Source organism: Protopterus annectens, chromosome 12.part0 (assembly GCF_019279795.1).
Source record: "Protopterus annectens isolate FY-2018-M chromosome 12.part0, PAN1.0, whole genome shotgun sequence".
In the NCBI taxonomy this organism is placed as follows: Eukaryota; Metazoa; Chordata; order Ceratodontiformes; family Protopteridae; genus Protopterus; species Protopterus annectens.
Genome location: NC_056746.1, coordinates 1,270,553,120 through 1,270,561,022, shown reverse-complemented (window position 1 = coordinate 1,270,561,022; position 7,903 = coordinate 1,270,553,120).

The following is a 7,903-nucleotide window of genomic DNA, read 5'->3' as shown; positions in this document are numbered from 1 at the left end:
AGCTGTGGCTAAGGCTGCAATAATTTCTGCTTTAGTCAGGTTGGCATGCCCCAATCCTTTGGCCTGGCACATCTCAGCCAAATGGCTCCTTGTCAGCTTGCCATACTCCTCTGTTGACATCTTTTCTTGCTCTCCCCGACTACCTAAGCTAACAAAAAATAAAATTATTGTGATATGAAATTCTGAATGTCTACTATGTGGCTGCTTGAGAGTACAAACACCTTCTTTAGTGATCACTGTTTACAGGCTACAGGAGTTCAATATCCACACCATCGAATCCTAATAAGTGATGTGATCCCACCACTGCCAACCAATAATGAGAAAACCCACCACTGGACCAGTAATCAAGGAGCCTCAATCCTCACCACTGGCAAGAGTGGGGGATGTTCACTGAGAGGATAACATGTACACATACAGTATTTCCAGATGCAGCTCTCTGCATCAAGTGTAATTTCCCTTAAGAGCACACAGAGACTACAGTCAGTCTAGTTCTGGTTTCTCCTTCTTTCTCCAGATCCCCAATAATACTCCCCACTGGTACAACTATAGAGATGAGATCTCCGCTGAGTGGCAAGCCAAGACCTCCAGCATACTCTCTTTCCAACCAGGCTTCACGTCCCTGCCCAAGTAGCTCACACACACACACACACACACACACACACACACACACACACACACACACACACACACACACACACACACACACATACACACACATACACCTGAGAGAGGCTAGCACAAGTTTACTAGCTATGCCCCCTTTTGCCCAAACTATAAGGTAGTAATCACTAGCACCAGCCAACTCCTTATCATCTACTTTAAGGCCTTAACAAAGTGTGTCCAATCTTACTGTGTAATAATAATATTAATACAAATGGTAGTTTGACCAAGAGCAAGGCTATTAGGAGTGGCCCACACAGTGTCACTGAATAAACATGCAAGTACTCTCAAAATTTAAATAGCTCTACAAAGATCAGCCACAATGAAAGGTTTAAATGTATTTAATAACAAATAATAAAAGAGCAAGACAATACTAAATGTATATTCACAGTGACAGAGTTCAAAATCACAAGAAATATTTAAAACAGCATTGCAGGACAGTCTCAAACAAAGAAAGAAAAATATCTAAACTAAGCTTCACTATAGTCCTGAATCTAAGAGAATTAGTATACCCTCGATAACTTACTTAATTTGAGCAAAGCAGATGTGGTGAATGGATCTTCTAGTTGCTGTCAGGTCCAAGACAGAATACAGGTTGCCCTGTCTCTCTCCAATACTTCTTAAATTAATATCTCAGATATTACTATTGGGATCTCTTACAGAATTAAATATTTTTTGTCATCTGACTCCATCGCAGGTGAACCCCACTGTGATGACCGTGCCCTGGCCCAGCAATCAAGGAGCCTCAATCCTTACCACTAACACCAGGGAGGTCATCTCATAGAAGAGGAAAGGATAACAAATACTCACAGTAAAGTGCAATTTCCCTTAAGTGCTCACAGAGATCACAGTCAGGCTTATTAGAGTGGCCTATTATGATAACTTCTATAAATATGCAATGTACTCTAGAGCCTGTCACTACACAAACCAGCCACAGGTAAAGGTTTAAAAATATTTAATAATAAATAATCAAAACACAAGACAATACTACTACACCACAGAGATATCTAAGAGTTCAGAGATCACACAGAAACTTAAAACAATACAGTAGTACAGGTCTGACGTCAAAGAAAAACACTTAATCTAACTTTCTAATGTTTAGCTATTCTTAAGAGAAAACACAGTGCTATAATCTTACTTACATACATATATAGAGCATAAGCAGTGCTGAGGTTGAAGGTCCAAGACAAAATGCTTTCTGTCTCTCACTGAACAATAGTTTTTAAAACAATAACAAACAGCTCTGCTAAGGCCCTCCCAAATTACATCATTTTGACACTTAGGTTTTCCCAGTATTCACATTACATCATTTTAATATTTAGTCTGGAGTTCCCAGGCCGCAAACTGCATTATTTAACAAGCTAACACCTGCTCAGGAAACTACAACAATAAAAGACATTTCACATGTATACTCCAACAATTATTCCTTAAGTTAAGACAATAGAAAGAATGTATTCAGCCAGACGCTTCGGCACCACTTTTTTAGATAATTGTAACTTCAAAGAACATTTGAAATGTTTGGCTTGATTTTCCTTACAGCAGATGGCAATGTTGCAACAATCTTGAAGTTCACATTTTACAGTGTTTTCTTTCATCTAAGAACACAAGCCTGTATTTTACATTTATTTATACAAATGATAGAATTATGTATCAAATTCTATTACGCTAGGCTGGCAACCTTCGCCCATCTTTCCCCAATCTACACACCCCCACCCCCACTGCTGGAAGCTAACAGTATTTATCATCGACCTGTGAAAATACATAGACGTCAGATCTTTGGGAGATGCTGGAAGTCATAAAGCAATTACATTCCTTCATGTTTTCAAAACTAGTAATTAGTTCACTCTGAAGATAATACAGAAAGCTTCTCAGCATAGTCTCTGTGTCTAGCTGAATCGAAAACTGAAAGACACCATATTTTATGGCCTAGTCATAAAGTAATTTAATTTCAGCTATTTTTCTGACATTAACCTCCTGTATTCTAGATTCTACTGTTAAAATATATACATTTAAACAGTTACAATAGTGTATGTACATTTCTGTTCTTTTCCAGTAGGGCACACCGTGGTTACATTTCAAGCACAAGCACTCTACACAATACCTTCTCAACACAAACATCTGTACAGAGCAGTGTGCTATACACATGACATATAGTTCTAATATATTTGTAACACTAGCATCTTATAAAAGTCATGTTGATATTCACAATTACATACAATTATTTACAAAATTCCAGGTAACTATACTGGCAGTATCTCCCTTTGACATCTGTATTGCTTTCAGCACCCCAAACATGCTCTCAATGGTGTTTCTTGTCATGGTGTGTGCTCTGTTGTATGCATCCTTGACAGGGGCTGATGGGGCTCTGTATGGTGTCATTAGCCAAGTCTCCAGTGGATATCCAGAGACACCTGCTTTCAAGAGAATGCAAAAGAACATCTGGTCATCCTGCTTCCTGAAAAAAAATGCCTGTCTACTGCATACCATATAGCAGTGGTTCTGTACTTTATTTATTTAATTATTTTATAACTAAATACATTGGTCATCTTGTTTCCTGTTGAGATGTCTGCCTACTGCTTACCATATAGCAGTGGTCCTGTACTTATCTAATAGGAGCCCCTCCAGTACTTCACTGTGTTGGAAAACAGAACTCAGGGCACTTTCCTTCTATATTGCTGCATCATGCACAATATTAGGGTGTTGCCGTGATATTAGTAATGAGGACATCTACAGTGCAAACCTTCTGACAATAGAGCAATGACCACCCCCTTCTACTGATGCACTGTTCAGCATCAGGTAGAGCTGCTTTTTTATTTGGGACATGGGTGCAGTCTGTTGTGTGAAGTACAAGAGATGCTGGCTGTAACATGGAACTGCTGCATGGCAGTTCAGCTCTCCATAGCTGTTGTTGTGATGTGGATATATTCATCCAGCTTGGTGCAGATTGTTGCCAGAGACTCTGCGAGTATGCAACTGGTAGCTATCTGGGACACTCCTATGCAATCTCTCATATATTTCTGAAATGGCCTTGAGGCACACTTTGTTTCTGTTGGTACTGGATTACCCCACAGACTATGAGCATACATGTGTGGTACACACATCCTGCTCACAGCCTGCAGCAGCTCTCTGTCTAATCTGTATCATTAATTTCCAGGTCAGAGAGCTGGCTTAACTGTAGCCTGGCTCTGTACCTGGCTGGCTGCCTTTGGGATGTCTTTACAGATCATCCTCTGTTATGACTTGCAGCACCCCAGCTTGCTGTGCTTCATTAAACGCTGATTGCATTTTTTAACTTAGGTTTGTGGAATCTGCAGGATTACCTAAGAATTTCTGGAATATAGTAGCATACAATTAAGCACACGTGGCCTCCACCAAGTGCTTCCAGACAACTGTTGTTGAAGTACTGTGTCACATTTAAATTGCATTGAGTACAGATGAAGTACTGTGTCACATTTAATTGCATTGAGTACAGATGAAGTACTGTGTCACATTTAATTGCATTGAGCGCACCCATTCTATTTTGGAATATGGCAAGCATGTGTGCATGCAGTCCACAGTTATCCTACACTGAACAGATAATTACATGGTCTTGTTTTAGTGCATGCTATGTAATCACATCCTCTGCTCATGCACTGATGTCATCCTTTGGCTTGCAGTGCTGTCCACAACTTTTTTTGGAATCCGGTCTTTCAAATGAGTGGCTTTATTATGAGTATAACTAACTGTAATCTGATCTGAAATCTTATATATTATACCATGACCCCCCATTAATATTCCAAAACGTGCACGCTGATTGGTCAGCGTGCATGTTGTAAATCGACTTATACTAATGGAAAAAGGTTCGGTCGCCCGGACTTTTTCCATTAGTATAAGTCTTTTTTAAAACACTGTCTTGCTATGTTAAAGGAGTTTAACATAGCGAGACAGGTTTTAAAAAAGCAATGGAGATCTCCGTTGCTTTTTTTAAAGCTGTCTCGCTATGTTAAACTCCTTTAACATAGCGAGACAGTGCGTAAAAAGCAACGGAGATCTTGCTTTCTCCATTGCTTTTTTCAAAACTGTCTCGCTATGTTAAATGAGTTTAACATAGCGAGACAGCTTTAAAATAAGCAACAGAGATTCTCTGTTGCTTTTTTTAAAGCTGTTTCGCTATGTTAAACCCATTTAACATAGCGAAGCAGTAAAAAGCAATGGAGATCTTGCTTTCTCCGTTACTTTTGCCCACAGCTCTGATGTACTGCGTAGACATACGCATGCGCAGTACATCAGAACTGCCGCAGAATACCAGACAGCTGCGGAAGGGCAGCAAGGAGGCATTATACAATGCCATTATTTAAGAAAAGTTATTATTTTTTTTCTTAAATAATGTCATTGTATAATAGCAATAACCCACTTCTGGGTGTGGGTAATGCTGGATTTACCCACGGTTGGCTTTGTTTGGCCACTCGGGCTTCACCCTCATGACCAAACCATGCCAGCCGTGGGTAAATCCAGCATTACCCACACCCAGGCGTGGGTTATTGCTATAGTATTTTATCACACATTTAATTTGCATCTTAACTTCTTCCCAAGGCTGTTTAGCAATATAAGATTTCAAATAGGGTAAACCCAGCTGATGCTTTCTGTACCTCTCTTATCATAAATATCATGTAGGTTAAACACTGTCCCCAGTTTTTACCAACAGCATCAGTTACTTTTCTTCACCTGGCTTTCTTTCTTTTATTGAACATCTCTACCAGTCCATACATTTGTGAATAATACACTGATGTTTCTAATCAGTTACCCTTAAAGCACTAGCAGAACTCATGCAATGCTTTTGACATAAAGGGTGTCTCTCGGTTAGTAAGTATTCCCTTTGTTATACCAGTTAATGAATAATGGTACCAGTTCCCTATAGCCTTAGCATTAACATTGCATAATGGCACAGCTTCTAAAAATTTTGTAGAATAGTCTATTAATGATAGCACATACTGATATTCAGTGCTGGATTTTATTAGACCTCATAATATCCATAATAATGCATTCCAATAGAAGATTTGGGGGGCAAGAAATGCATGCTGCTGAAGAGTTGAGGTGACAGGGGGACATAATAAAAGATAGACTGCATGGTAGTCATGTAGAAGAATGCTAAAATGTTATGTAATGTTATATAAATATAAATAAATATAAATAAATGTGTGTGTGTGTGTGTGTGTGTGTGTGTGTGTGTGTGTGTGTATATACATATATATATATATATATATATATATATATATATATATATATATATATATATATATATATATATATATATGTATATAAATATATATATATATATATATAAAACTGAGATAGAAGGGAAAACTGTGGAACAAGTTAATAGCTTGAGATATCTGGGAGGAGTGGTTAAGGAGAAGGAATGTCTGAGAAAAGAAAAAATACTTCCATCTCTCCCACAGTAAAATCCATCTCTCCCACAGTGAGTGAAGAATAGAGTGAGTCTGAGAGAAGACCAGTGTTCAGGTATTTAGGAATCCATGTAGACAGCAACCTGGTCTTTAACCACTGTGTGTTTGTAGTAATAAGGAATCCATAGGTTCATAGGTTGGTACTAGGCTATCGGTCCTAGGGCCTATACAAGCCTAGCCATAACAATTCCCTGGCTATTTCCTCCCACACTATTTAATTCCCTGGACCCCTGTCTAGCAGGGCAACTGTTGTGATCCCCGGGGGGAATTTCCTTTCTCCCATCCAATCGTCAAGGTTCCTTTTGAAGAGGGCCATTGAGGCACTCTGCTTGACATGTATGGGTAGTCTATTCCAAAGTCTGGGGAGTCTCTGGGTCAGGAAGCTATCCCTCCAGCATGTTTTGTTTATTGTGATGGCAAAGTTTAGATCCCTGGAGCATGTGGCTCTGAGGGATTGGGATTTCTTTAAATGTAGCATTTCCAACAGCTGTGGGTTTGACATGGCCTTGTATGTTAAGCACAGATCGCCTCTGAGTAGACGATATGCGACAGAGTATAGCTGGAATTTTTTAAGGTGGTCAGCGTAGAGCATCTGCTTTAGGCCCATGATTCTTTTAGTGAGGTATTTTTGTGGCCTTTCCAGTTGTTGCAGATGTCTTGAGCAGTACATACCAAGCGGGGCATTGTATTCTATAATGGGTCTAATGAGGGATGAGTACAGTGGGACAATGAACTCCTATTTTCTGGATGAAAAGCCCTTAGTGATGAGGTGTGCCACATAGAAGGATTTCCTGACTGTTGTGGCAATGTGGTTATTGAAGGTGAGACCACTGTCCACCTTTGTCCCTAAGTCTCTTATCACACTTTCGGTGTTTAGTGTACTGCCACCTATGTGGTAATTCATGGGTGCATGTTTTTCCCAAAGGGGATAACTATACATTTCCTGGCATTGAGCTTGATCCCATGGCTCTGGCACCAAGCATCTGTTTCTGTAAGGCCCTTTTGTAGAGAATCTACATCATTTGGGTATTCATTTGGGTATTCAATAATGGCTCCCCATTTGCAGTCATCTGCGAACTTTGTTAGCCAGAGTCCCTTAGTGTTGGCCTGTACTTCAGAGAAGTAGATGCCAAACAAGAGCAGTCCCAGGACTGAACCCTGAGGTACTCCACTTGTCTGGAGCTACTTTTACAGTGAGAGTTCTGTCAGTAAGCCAGTTGGCAACCCATCGAGTGATGTAGGGATTAATGCCCAGCTTAGTAAGTCTATCTATGATTCCAGAGTGGGGAATGGTGTTAAAGGCCTTGTTGAGGTCCAGATAGGCTGTGTGGACCACCTGACCCTCGTCCACGGCTCTGGAGACTGATTCGAAGAAGTCAATCAGGTTCAGAAGACAAGACTGGCCCTTCGCAAACCCAAACTGGATGGGGTCCAGTGTTTGAAGGTTGCCAATGTCTTTGTTTATAAGTTCCATGATAATACATTCCATGGCCTTGCAGAACAGGCTCATCAGACTGATGGGGCAATAGTTCCCAGAATCCAAGATGGATCCCCCCTTGTGGAGTGGGATAACTGTAGCTGCATGCCACTCAGTGGGCACGAAGCCTGAGGTGAGGCTATGATTAAACGTGACACTTAGGTGAGGTGCCAGTTCATTTTGTAGTTCATGTAATACACAGCCCAAGATGTCATCTTGTTGCATGGATGCTGTATTGTTAGTTTTGGAGAGTGTGTTTATTACCTGTGTGGCCTTTATTACTGGAATTTGGCAATCTTCTGGTATTGAGATGAGCCGT